The sequence below is a fragment of the Microtus pennsylvanicus genome, chromosome 9, assembly GCF_037038515.1.
Source record: "Microtus pennsylvanicus isolate mMicPen1 chromosome 9, mMicPen1.hap1, whole genome shotgun sequence".
Classification (NCBI taxonomy): domain Eukaryota; kingdom Metazoa; phylum Chordata; class Mammalia; order Rodentia; family Cricetidae; genus Microtus; species Microtus pennsylvanicus.
In genome coordinates, this window is record NC_134587.1 from 16,796,401 (window position 1) to 16,810,626 (window position 14,226).

General features: G+C 38.7%; 1 protein-coding gene across 2 annotated transcripts in view; it reads left to right on the forward strand.

Annotated features, from left to right (window-relative positions):
* The window catches only part of Grb14 (growth factor receptor bound protein 14), a 97,615-nt gene that overhangs the window by 26,894 nt on the left and 56,495 nt on the right, over positions 1 to 14,226 (forward strand). The gene's annotated exons all lie outside the window — the stretch shown is intronic.

The following is a 14,226-nucleotide window of genomic DNA, read 5'->3' on the forward strand; positions in this document are numbered from 1 at the left end:
TTTCATGTCTTAGATTCCTCATTTTGACTCTCAGGATTTCTTCCCTTTTTTCTTTTTTCTTTCTTTCTTTTTTTTTTTTTTTTTTGGTGTTGGGGTATCTTGCTGAGAGGAGATGAGAAGTAATTTATTTAAAATTTTTTTTTGCATGTTTATCAGTTGTGAAGTCAGCGGTAGTTTTGCTTGAGTTTAGAATGATAATCATTTTCACCCCATTGGAGGTATTTTCTTCTTTTATTCCTTTTTTTATTAAAAGGTTGTTCTGAGATGTCTCCTTGGGACCTGGACTTTCCTCTTAGGGTTATCTATTTATCAGTGCTACTTGGTGGCTCAGCGTGAGACTTGCTCAGGAGTTCATTGTGTTGGGAACGCTATGACCTTTTTAACCTGGAGTTTGTTTTTCTGTTTTTCTGGTGTTTCTCTGCAGCATATTTCTACCCTCTGTTTGTTTCTTTCCTTCTCATTTTTGAAATTGCATAGATAAGATGTTGGGCCTCTTGACTTAATATAACTACTTTTTACCTTAATCTTTCTTTTTTTCTGTTTTGTAGGTATTGGTTTACGTTTTCACTTTGAGATAAAGTTTTTGTTTTCAGCAATTATAGCTCCAATATCTAAGAAAACAATTTTCTTATTTCTGAGTATGGTCTTCTATTTATATAATCTCTTGTATTATTTCTGCCAGTTCCCTCAGGATTAGCTCTGGTGTCTTTGAAGTTACCTCTGTCCTGTTTATTGGTTTCGGTCGGTTACTGTGGTCCTTTACATCTTGGGTGAAGATATCAGAAACATGACTACCCATTTTATTTTACCCATAAAGCAATGGCCAGTTTGCTCAGTTTGGGCGCCAGTATCCTCTAACAGTAGGCCAGAGTCATAGGCCAGATTGACCTCCAGAGCACAGAGTTCTTTTGAGAGATCTCTCTACTTCATGAAAGTCAGATCTTTTACTTCACTGCACAAGAGAATTTCAAAATGAGCTGGTTTGAAACAGAGAGTTTATCAGAAAGAGTACCAAGCATGCCTGCTAGGACTCCCAGAAAGTAGACACTATATTAGAGAAAGCAGTGGGCTCAGAAGATTGGTTCAGAGATTCCCAAGGATTGACAACTTAGCTGCCTGGCCCTTTGCAGATCAGCAGTCCTGGGGCTTAGCAGAGGCTGGCTTTCTTTGCCTGTTCTCTGAGGATTACAAAACAGCTGGAGTTCTTGTTGAACCTGGTGGGACCTTTGGCTTCTTCTGTTTGATTGTGAGACAGGGCTTTGCTGTGGCTCCCAGCTATTCCTGGTCTAACACGCTCAACCTCCTAGGATCTCCCTATTTAGCCTTGGTTGGCTTTGAACTCACAAAGATCCGCCTGCCTCTGCTCCCCAAGTGCCAAGGGCTGGGATTAAAGAAGTGCACAGCCATACCTGGCCCAGCATGCTGTTTCTTTTTCTTTTTGGTTTACTTTATTTTATTTGATGTGTATGGGTGCTTTACCTGTATATATGTCTAGGTACCATGTACATGTTTGGTGCTCTTGGAGACCAAAAGAGGGTGCTAGACCTTTCGGATGTGGAGTTAGAAATGGTTGTGAGCTGCCCTCTGAGTGCTGGGAATCAAACTCAGGTGCTGAGGAAGAACAGCCAGTGCTCTTGACTACTGAGCCATCTCTCTGGCCCATGGCACAACTTCTTTAATTTTCAAAGTAAAGACAGCTGTGGCACCCTGGGCCCGAGGCTCTGAATGAGGAGATGTTCTCGGTTGGAGGAGTCATAGGGGAATAGAAATTTTTCTCTGGGGCCTTGAAGCTTTCTCACCTAGTGGATAATTCAGCGGCATGTTAGAACAGGGTTTGGAATCCCAGGTGTTATGATGGCATGGGAGGTAAAAATGCATGTGTCGTTGTCTGTTGCGTGTGTCCTCCATCCTAATCTTTCTTAGAAATTTGGTGGTAGAAAGGAATTTGTAATTGCCGGGGTATCTCACTGCAGGGTTGGTAGAAAGTCTCAATTGAATATGAAGAAAGCTGCTCCTATGCATTCCTCTCTTCAATGAGCTTTTTATTAGCACTGAAAGCAATTTCTCAGTGTCGATACACATTCATTAGGCTCAGGAATCTTGCTGCGTTAAGAGACTATGCAATTGATATAGGATTACAGCCATGTACTGAGTGCTACTCCACAGGCGGAGTAGCTAGTTTTGAAATAAATCAAGAGAAAGTTTGCAAGTATGGATTAGAAAACGGGACTGGTATAGTTGTATACTTAGAACACTAAATCAAAGTAATGGCGATGCTGTTTTGTGTTTATGCAAAGAATGTGATTGGATCTTGTCTGTAGAACCGACTGCGAGCTTAGCCACACAAGTGACATCACAGTAGATTGGAAAAGGCTGGTCTTACCCAGTGTTGACAGCTTGCTATATGCTCTCTCGAGAGGTGACTGAATGCCACTTTTACAATTTGATTTTTTGATGAAATGAACAATCATCTGGTTGCTTCTCTTTTCTCTAAACTGTTGGAATTGCTTTATTTTAGGGGGGGCTTAAAGTCAGTGGTTTATTAATTTGTTTATTGTTTATCAGAAGACACATATTTGGATAAAGACAGGCTCATTCAAGCTAATCGCTGGGAATGGGCTTTGGTTCTGGTGACAGTGTTACTACCCAGCAACTCTGGAATAGGTAATTGAGCCTTAGAGGTTAGTAAGCAACTTTTATTTTGCTTACTGAATTGGTGATTGATCTTAGTGCCTGAAGAGTATCTGCTTTAGAGAAAACACACATAGTTGTGGTGAGCTAATTCTGGGAAAGAGATAAGGGATCTATTGGGAGAGAAGGTGTTGAGAATCAGAAGTTTTTCTAGGGACCTTGCAGAGCTCGGGGTTTGCAATAAGAAACATTAGCATGCCTCTGCAGAGGAACATGACGGGGTGAACATGTGATCTCTCCCAACGTCCTCTGTTGAAATCTGTAGGTGGAATGGGATGGAGACAGGAGGTGGGGACTGTGGGGGATCAGTAGGTCAGAAGGTCGGAGGGAGGGTAGAATCCTCACAAATGGAATTAGAGTCCTATGGAGGTGAGTGAAGACTCAGGAAAAAGATGGAGACTCCTGTGGAACCTGGAAGTGGCAGCGCCTTCAGTTTGGAGGCTTTGCCTTTTGCCTCCAAAACCCTGAGAGAAACATTTTCGTTGCCAAGTATATGGTTACAATGCAAACTGTTTAAGAGAAAAACTTCGTTAGATTAAGAATGCAGACCCTGTGAAATCTTTCTGTGGATCTTCAGTGTGCTCACTTTCTCTAGAACAGTATTTCTTCAAAGCATTAGTGTAGTTGTGGTTTGAACCCAATACTTCACAGCAGGGCAATTTATGGTTAGTAAAATTTAATAACTATATACCTCGGTGAATGGCAATTGAATACTAATCTTCCATTTTAGCTTTGTGATTGCATGCCTGAGTGATGGGAAGGCTCTGTGTACTGTGATGAGTACATTGAACATACAGAAACTGTGAATCTCTTCCATCAGTCTTCATGTATCATGGGCTGGACTGAGAGTCATGACTACTACCACCTAAATGTTATCCAAAAGAAGTCCTTTTATGATTTTACTTCATAAGGAAAGAGTCTTGAATATTTAAACAGAATATATTGTTTTTTAAAAAATATCTTGCAGCAAGCTGAGCATTCAAAAATTATTGCATTGATTTTAGAGTCTTTTTACTAAAAATAGTTTGCAATTTTGCCTCATTTATAACATACAATAGCAGCCTTTACTTTGTTATTGATCTGTCAAATAGAAAAGGATGTCCAAAAAATAAAAAAAACAAAAAGATAGGTGCATTTGAAATAATTTTGTGTGAAGCTTTGCTTGATGAAACTTGAATAATATCTGAGACAACCACTTTTGAAGAATTTCACTCATTTCCTGGCATCTAGATCTTCCGGCATATTTCAGGTTAGGCTCATTATCACGAAATCATATCTCCTCAATATTTTAACTGGAAGTCTAAACATTGCATAATCTCCCACAATTACTGTCAAGAACACTTTTTTTCTCTATACCTTCATAGAGCTCTATTAATAATGTCCACATTTGCTTCTGCAATGCTTCCTCTGTGTCCACTGGCAGAAGCAGCCTAGTAGACCAGATGGTCTGCTGATTTGAGGAGAGCCATTCCTTGGCCCTTGTTTAATTCAGGAGTTTGTTACAGTCTGCCTAGGAGCATCTAATGAGAGAGCATAAGGACGCTGCTGAGAAGACTAGGTACTCTGGCAACATTTCTGCATTTTCTGCCCACCCTTGGCTGGGCATTGATTTTAATTGCCTTATCTTAGTAAAGACCACTAAATGAATCATTTGAGCAATTAAAAAAGCGTTTTTTTCCCACATGACATAATATTTTAGAGATGTGCCTGTATATGTAAAACCCATGACTTACAGTTTTAGAAGCAGACTCATCTTTTAACTAGTTATGTTGAAAAGGAATCACCACTTGCATTTGGTTTAATTTTCAGGTCCAGTACTAAGATTTGAGAAATGTCACTCATAGGCTCATGAGTTTGAATACTTGATCCCTAGCTGGCGGCACTGCCTGAGGAGGTTGTGGAATCTTTGAGAGGAGTTTAGCTGCCAATCACAGCTGCAGGTCACTAAGTTCAGTCCTTAATGGTTCTAACCAAACCCCTATTCTAGGGCTCTCTGATCTCTGGCACCCTGAGATGTGTTGAGGAGCTTCGTGCTGCTGCTGCTGCTGTTGACTGTGTCGTCCCAGTGTTGTATCTCTCTACCCCGAAGAGGCAAATGACACCCTCCTTCTTTAAGTTGTTTTTTTAATCGAGCATTATTTATAGCTTTGGAAGAAAATAACTAATAGAACCGCCATGCCTGTGTTGTAGGAAAGAATGAGCAGGGGATCCAAAAGAGTACAAGGTTCTCTTCTGCCATCAAAGATTCTTTATCCACCAAATTCATGGGAGGGGCTAGTTTTTACTTCTATGAGTAAATACTCATAGAATAGCTGTTCTGTTATTCTCTCCAATTGGTCCTGATATCTAGAATAAACATTTCTTTTGGGAAGTAAGCCTAAGCCTTACTTTTTCTGGTCTTTCAAATAAAAATAAGCAGAGATTTTTTTCCCCTGTTGAATATTTTGTTTAAACTAATTAAAAGATACTAACAGACTCCCATTTCCCCTTCCCCTTTCACTGATAATGGTACAATTTATTAGTTCATAGTAAGAGACTTAGCTTATACAGCCAATACAATACTTTATGACAACTTTTATATTAAAGACAATAACCATGGAGACATAGCAAAACACATTGGGGAATATAGTATTCCAATAAACTAATTTATTATTGCTATGATTAGCTAAAAGACACTTCCCTTACGTGGAGACAGACAAACTGACTTGAGAAGTTATCCTCCAAAATGATGACTACCTGAAACAGTGTCTGAAACAGAATGAGTATTCATTAGTGAGGTGCTGCTTCCTTATAAAGGGTGCCTTTGCGTGACGATTCCTTTCATTTCATTTGGCTGAGTATACAATTCCATGTTCAAAATAATTTTGCTCTCAGAGCTCTGAAGTTATGAATCTGTTGTCATGTGATACCCAATTCTGTAGATTAAAAAAACCTTGCAATGTGAGTTCCATTATTTTTAAGGTTTATGTTTTGCTTTATTTACTGATTTTTAAACCTTTCTATGGAGGCCTTGTGGTTTTCACTGGTTGGGATTATGATATTGTCCTTCACTAGTCTAAAAGTTATTTTATTTTTAGAAGACTCCAAACAGATTCCTGCTTTGTCCTTGGTAAACTCATTTAAACTTAAGCCTACAGTCTTTCAGCTCAGAAAACAAGATGTGTTTTGTTATTTTTCTTTTCTGTTTTCCTCTTCTGGGTCCAAAGTTTGCTAAGCGTTATGCTCGCCAGTCTTGTGGTTTTGAGAGCATTAACTTCTAACATCTTTGATTGTCAACTGTATCATCATAAAGTGGAAATTAAAATCCCTTGGAGGAGGGGTCAGGACTCACTATGTCAATCATCCTTACCCTTTCAGATGCTGTGTAGCTCTGAGCCTATCCTTTTGATCAAGGGACCCAAGTCTAAATATAGACCTCAGGCTCCTACAGTGCTGTCTAGGCTGTTTTTAGCATGAAGGTTATTGGACACGACCCAGGTTTTCAAGGTAGCACTTACTCATTTGTGAAAACCCTTTGAACAGTGGGTTATGGGACAAATCCAGAGGTCAGTTCCACGGAAAGGATCAAAGTGTGTGTGCAAATGGGAGAAAAACATTAACTGATGAGGTTACCCTCAGAGCTTGTTTTAAGGTAGGTATCCATAAAATAAACAGCTGGCTTTATGATAATCTCACATAGCTTCAGCTAACATTTACAGAGGCACAGCTGTGGTCATTTCCCATTCCTTCTCAGAGTCTTCCTTAGATCCTCATTGTTGATAAGGCTAATATGCCTCCTCTGCTTAGTCTTCAAGCTGTGCAGAAGACTGGCTTTACTGAAATGTCCCAATTTTGTTTCCCCTATACCCAATATGGACAAGTTCAACAGAACCACCATATATGGGTTGCCCATGTATGCTTCAGCATTGCCAGGGTATAAATTTTATTTTTTAAAAAATTCGTTCTCTATAGAGCCCTCCAGTAAAACTCAGTGTACTACTTTGTTTCCTAGATCTAACCCCCACGTTTACCTTTCTCTGAGATTTCTACCTCTTACTTCTTCTAAGGAGATTGTTCTCTTACCATCTGGCTCAGAGGCCTCTTCCCCTACCAAAGCTCTTGCCAGTCTCTGTAACTTCCATATTCTGCTTCTCTTTGTGGGCCAGAGCCGAAAAGTTACTTGTGTGTTTCTTATCACACATAGCTTACTGCATCAAGGTGATTTTTATCTGGAGGGAGGAAAACGCATCTCCTGTATATACGCCCTTTTTTAAAAAAAAAATACCGTGACAGGTGTTGGCTTATACCTTTAATCCCAGCACTCAGGAAGCAGAGGCAGGAGGATCTCTGTGAGTTTGAGGCCAGTCTGGTCTACAAGAGCTAGTTCAAGGACAGCCTCTAAAGCTACAGAAAAAAATCCTGTCTCGAAAAATGAAAAAATAGGAAAGAAAAAAATTACTTTGAAGTTTAATATAGAGCAATTCAACCTGCTTTATTATGTTTCTTTCATATTATTATTTTATGAATATTATTATGAAAGAATATTATTATTCTTTCATAAAATGTTTCATAAGAATTATTCTTTCAAGGGCAGTAAGCTGAATGCACCAAAATATGTAAGGGATAGATTTTTTCCTCACTTTTTCTTTCTTTTTATTTTTTAGGCAAGGTTTCTCTATTGTAGCTTTGGAGACTGTTCTGGAACTTGTTCTGTAGATCAGGCTGGCCTTAAACTCACAGAGATCTGCCTTTCTCTGCTTCCTGAGTGATGGGATTAAAGACATGCATCACCACCACCTGGCTTTCCCATACCTCTTAGATCTTAACAATCAGATCTTTCTTGATTATTATCCAAATAGTTTAACTTTAGGAGGATGAAGAAGGAGGCTAAAAGTAAAATCTCACACTAGCTCAGAATTGGGTGTAATAAAGGGTTATTTATTTAAAGGTATACTCACAGATTACAATCCTCTGCATGAATGGGGAACAGAAACCGAATCATGCTCCCAGAAGAGAGGCCAGACCCATGCTTTACATCAACATATATAGTATACGAGGCCACGCACACGTAAACGTAAAGGCTACTACTGGCTTTAGAAATTCCTACAGCACCTCCTCCTTGTGTTTAAAGAAGAGAGTTTTAAGCCTAATACAAAATTATATACAATAAGAACAAATATCAGGTATAAAAATTAGAATTACAACCAGCATAAATAATATCAAGCAAGAAACATGATGTTTCAAAAAATTATCATATCCTAATGAGTTTAAGTCTTGTATAATAAATAACTTGGCCAAGTTATGAGAGGAAAGTAACTACAATTATCTAGTCTTGAACTCCATTGAAGATCCGAGGAGGAAAATATTATTACTTGAGTAAGCAGAAAGTGCAATCAAGCAGCTTCCAAAATGTGCAACAAATGACAGAGACAACTGGCTACCTGGGCAATCACCCAAAGTCTTATTTGCAACTTTGGAGCAACCAACTTTGGCTAAGGCCTAGAATAACTGACAGACCATTGTCAGAGACAGGAAAAATTTTCAAAACTCTCTTACTCTGTCTTGACAAGATTTGACTGTCTTTCTTTCTTGTATCCTGCTTGTTCTGTCCAGACATCGTGCATTTTGTCAGTGGTCAATGCATAGGCAGTTCTTGCCCAAGGCCAGTTTTTCCAAGAAGAAAACAAAGTCCAAGTAGAATGTCTTTGGTGCTCAACATTCTCTAGGGAATAGATTGGTGTTGCCAGGAGCAATCGTGTCTCATGTCAACAGAACCCTAAGTTATTTAAATGCCATATTCTACAACTCTTTGAAGTGGTTGAAGATTACCTATCTATGCAGAACACAATCTCTATGTATCTAAAGAATCTGATTAATCTAACTATAAGTATGACAAACATGGATGACTAATGAGCTATAATTCTTAATACTTATATAACTTAAAGACTAAGTTTTATTATTTAGAATATCAAACAATCTTTAAACAACTGTGCAACAAATGAGGACAATGACCTCAAAATGTAAACAATGTATAAATATCTTGATCAGAGGTAGAGTTGTATATTGCAATATAATAAATAAATCTGAAAATTGTATCAATATACAAAATGTCATAAGCAGAGGTAGAAGCATGCATGCATACACTATTACAAAATAAATTTGCCTAAGTATACAGATAGTATAGACCAAAATAGGAACATATTCAATATAATTTAAGTTTGTATCAATATAAAGGAATCTAAACCAATGTAAATTGCCTATAAATAATAGCTCACAATCTCTATTACTCACTATTATTATTAGTGTGAGTAAGATTAGTATCTATTATCCCATCTAATTTTCTTTCTTTTTTTCAAAGAGATCCCTGAGCCTACATAATTTCCCTCCCAACCCCTAACCCTATACCAATTATAATCAACCCCTAATTGATGTCCCTAACCTTGAGGACAAACTTTGTTGGGAGAGGGGACATTGTCTTTTAGAATTACTTCCAGCTCTCATGGGAGCGTTGTTCTTTCTATGGGATCCCGTGAAAGTAAAATGATGGTTAAGTTCCAAGATTATTGTTTTGTATAATTGCAAATAGTCTCTGAGTATTCAATACAGTTTTTCTGAGATTTTTATTTGGAGTTCTGAATGTTGTAAAAAAAAGTGCACCATTTCTGCTACACAAGTTGGAACCATCTGGTTTTAGGGGCCCTTGGGAGTCTCCCTAACCAAGTACTCAAACTTTATGCTAAGATTATATTATCAATTTTTTTCTTACATTCAACTTTTCTGATTATCCTTTACTCTTGTTCTTATTTGCTTCTGTGAAGATTTGTCTTTTAAATCTTTCAGTTTTGGAGTTGGGACATGTGCCATGGTGTGCATGTGAAAGTCAGTGGGCAGCTTGTAGTTCATCCTTTCTCTCTACCTTCTGGGTTCTGGGGTCAATCTTAGTGCCAATCTTGGAGGCAATCATATTTGCTCACTGAGCCATCCTGTCAGTCCAGTTCTTACATCTGAAAGGACTTTTTTAAATAAACAAGTAGGTAATTTTTCTTCTCACTTTGGCTGACTTTTGTCTCTGTCACCTCTTTGCCTGCAATTGCAATTTTCTTGGGGGAATTTAATATACTGAAATTGGATCTTCATTTTGCTACTGTTTTTCCAGCCCATGTGCTGACACTTATTACTTGGAAATCTTGGAAGAGGATCTTTGTGTTGCCTTTACTGCATTTCCGTTATGTTAAGTCCTTACTTCAGGCCCTGGGATTATTTTTGGTGTGTGGTTCCAGGATCTTTACTGTGGGGTCACGAGAGGTTTGAGGACTACCTCCTTTCAGCTCTCTTCCCTCCTCTTTCTCAAGTGCTTTTCAGTCTCTCCTGAGTTTCTGGACATATCCTGTCACTTCTCATGTGAAAGTGATGGCTCTAATTCTTTTTTTTTTAAAATAAATGCAACTCCAGGGATATTTTAGTTTTAGAAATTGTTTTAGTTTCCTTTCTCCATAAAGCATCATTTTTATCCCATCCCAGAAAAAAAGGATAAGATGTCTTCTTTCCCAGCAAAGATATTATTCCCTCTTCTCCCTTGCCCCTTCTTCATTCTGTTCTCTTCATATCACTTGAAGTTCGGAGGGGATGGAAAGAAAGGTAAGTACTTGTTTCACACACTCAGCTTAAATTTCTTAATAATATCCTTAAAAGAAATTACAAATGAAGGTGTTTCATCAAGATATTCATGTCAGCTGGGCGGTGCTGGCACTTGAAAGGCAGAGGCAGGCAGATCTCACTGAGTTTGAGGCTAGCCTGGTCTACAAGAGCTAGATCCAGTACAGGCTCTAAAGCTACAGAGAAACTCTATCTTGAGAAAAACAAAAGTTTGCCTTTTCCCTCATCTGGTAATTCTCTGTACTTTATATCCTTAATCTTCCTAAACAGCATTACTAATTCTATATTAAGATAAAATCTATACTATAATGTATATGTTTATTCTACAGATGATAGTCATACTCTTTAGTGGCATAGCATGGATATTCCTATCTGCCTTGCTGCATTATTTTCCAGACTTTCTTTGAATAACTGTGTAGATTTTCCACTAGGATTTATCTTTATTCTTAAATTCTTCATCATTTGGGTGAATTCTCTAATCTTATATTATGTTTTCTTTATTTTACATTCAATTACAAAACTTAATACATTGTTTAAGTTTGTGTGTGTGTGTGTGGCCACATAATCCACCTTGAGACAATACCCCCTTGACAGGCTGAGATAATGGATCTAGGAACAACTTTTGGTAGAACAGGCGAGGACATTTTCAAATAATTGAATGAAGTGTACACCGTGATTCCCATCATCACTAGGGCTTATGTATAAACCATTCGATTGCCTTTAAGAAGACATTTGCTGTGAGTAGTTAATCTGATGAGATATTCTAGGCATTCTCCAAGAAAGGAAACAGCTGTTGGAGTGAAGAGGGGAAAGCCCTGTGGGTAGCACTGGGCTCACGGGTGTGAAGCAACAGCATGTGGTAGGCCTGAGAAGCAGCGGGCCTTAGAAGGACGGATGGTGACAGAGACGGAAGTTCTGTTTTTTTTTTTTCACATAGAGGTAGAGGCTGTGCACGCTGGCTGCTGTAATAAGCTGCTTCTGAAACTCGTGTTTGCAGAACACTGTGCAGATTTAGCGTTCATGCCAGTAGCCGTGCCAAGAATGTCATAAAACAAAGATATGTGGCCGGGTGGGATGGTCCACGCCTTTACTCTCAGCACTCTCGTGGTAAATGCAAATGGATCTCTGTGAGTTTGAGGCCAGCCTGATCAGCATCAACATAGTGAGTTCCAGGCCAGTCCGAGCTAAGAAGTGAGACACTGTCTTTGTAGCTTTCTTAGGCAGAATTGCCTACAAACTGTGAAAGAATTTATGTTATTAAACCAATGCAATACTAAGCTCAGACCCAAACACAAGCAATGGATATAAAAATGCACAAAACAATAACTGCTATGACTTAGAAGGAAAGATGACCCCCTGGCAGAGTGATATTTGATGTGGGTCTTTGAGAGAGATGATGTACCTGGAGATTCAATAATTTCCCTCAGGTGGGTAGCTCAGTAGCACCGTGTGTAAGGATAGATGAAGGGGTAGGGAAAACTTGGTTGGCTAAGAGGTTCATGTAAGACTTGGTAAAAAAAAAAAAGCATTTTTTTCTCCTTATACCCGCCCCTTTGAATAATACAGTACACTTTGTAGATCATAATAATTACACTTGAACAATGAACTATCTGTCAAATGATTTAAAACCTGTAGAGGGTTGATATGTTGAACATTGGGATTCTGTCTTGATACGATGGAGTCCCTTTTATGGATTTGCACACTCAGTGGAGTAATGCAAAGCAATGCTAGTATGAAGTCACCCAGACGTCCAACCTGAGAATAAACTTGACACATTCTCATAGATCCCCATTAGTTCTCAAGCTCTGTGCTCTTTTCTATTAATAATTTCTGAAGAAAAGTTTGGCTTCTTTCTTGGAGTCTGCTTTATCCTAATGTGCAGTTTCTTCTCCCGTGGTGCAACCTGGTATTGGCCATTTAATAGCCATTAGTCTTGCCAGCTACAGAGTGTGATGCTTTAATTTAAAAGCTGATGTCTGTATTTTACTGAGTTAGTGATGTATTTTATTTAGTAATATACCTAATGTCTAATAATGTGGGCACACAGTGGGTTATTTTCTTAATTGATAGAGTGAAATAAATGATTTTGGTTTTGGTGAAACACCAAGAAGATATTTAAGACTAAGATAATACTTTATAATATTTATGTTGAAATTGGGGCTACAGTAAAGTAAAATATTATGAATAATGTTCTTGAAATTATGTAGGTATTAAAGATTTTGTCAATATTGGCTCCAGATGATACCAGATTTTTATTTATCTTTTATTTCATAGATGGTAGCCCCATCTCTGCAGTCATTTTCTTTAAGATCACCTGCACACACACACACACACACACACACACACACACACACACACTCACACACACACACACACTCCACACTTGGACATCATGAGGGTCTGAAGCGAGTCAGCTAGATGGCTCAACAGGTAAGGGTGCCTCCTGCCAGGCCTATTACTTGGAGTTTGATTATTTCTGGACCTGCCCAATCAGTTGCAGAGGACAATTGACATCTACAAGCTGTCCTCTGGCCTCCACACATGTGTGGCGGCATACGTTGTGATCACAGATATGCACAATAAATACAAGTCATAAAATTAGAGGGGATATTTAAGAGGAAGAAGGTTCTAGTCTGCAGAGTGGGAGACAGAGAGAGGAATAAGGTGAAAATGTCAATGTAGGTTTAGCAGAATGTAAATATTATTGCGGAATCATTGCTTCACGTAATGAATATATGCTGACAACTTTTCTCAGGATAAACCTAACTGAACAATGATCAGACTGATGTCCCCCACCCGGACCTGTCTAATATTACCTACCTTAAGCACACCTACTATCCCTGCTCCCAGACACTAAGTTGAGGGCACACTGGGCTTTGGAATTCAGAGTGGGGAGTCTGGATGGGCAGTGCCGCTCTCTCTTGGGGAGCTCAGTTTGTGCAGAAATCAGACTCTGTGGGGACAGCGAGGTGCTCCTCGGGAAGAAGCAGTTTGCGCAGTGAAATGGGAAGTGTGTGTCTGGGTAGTCCTGCTGCCCCCGCCTGCCCTGTGATGCGACAGCCTGTCATTCCCTAGAGAAGACAATGTGCCTTCATGGCTGAGGGCAGTGCTCACTCTGTCTGTGGGCACTGCCGACAAGCACTCAGGGTTCAGCAGACTTTGCCAATGACTTACTTCCCACCTGGGAAAGCTGATCAGTTTTTACCAGCAACTTTTTGGGACATTTTTGAGTGTTTCTTTCCTTCTTAATTGGAAACTTCCTTGTTAAGCATTATTCTTTTTTGTTTTGTCTCATTTCACTTGTGAACTTCCTCTAACCCCTGATTTTATTCTAATTTTTATTAGAATAAAAATTATAGGTATTCTAAGAAAAGTGAAAAGTTTTTCAAGGTTTAAGATAGCTTTAGGAGCAGCCGTTTTTAAGTTTTTTTTTAAGATACTGAAGTGTGCTAAATTATGCAAACCTCTGCGTACCCTAAACATGTGTGAGATCAGACCAGATATCATGAACTCTCCTTTTTATTCCACATTATTTCTACTGATTGCTAGACTTGTGTCTGGTAGGTAATATTCAACAGGATATGACCTTGAGAATGGCCGGAAGTTTCATAGTTGAAGCATTTCTGTTGTTTGGGCTATGATCTATATCGCTTATATTAAAACTAGCCTTAAAACTTAGGGCATAAATTAAAATTCTTTGCTAGTTTTCAGCCAGAGTTTTTTTTCTTAGCCTCATAGCTGATGCTGCAGTTGGAGCATTTATTAGTTTTGTGAGTAGCATAAGTAAATTTGGTTCACTTACATAGTTATATACCTCAACGTTTCTAACTAATGTATGTAAACCATGTAAAGAGTTTTCGTATCGCCTCACGTTGAAACGCTTTGGTGAAACAGCTGTTT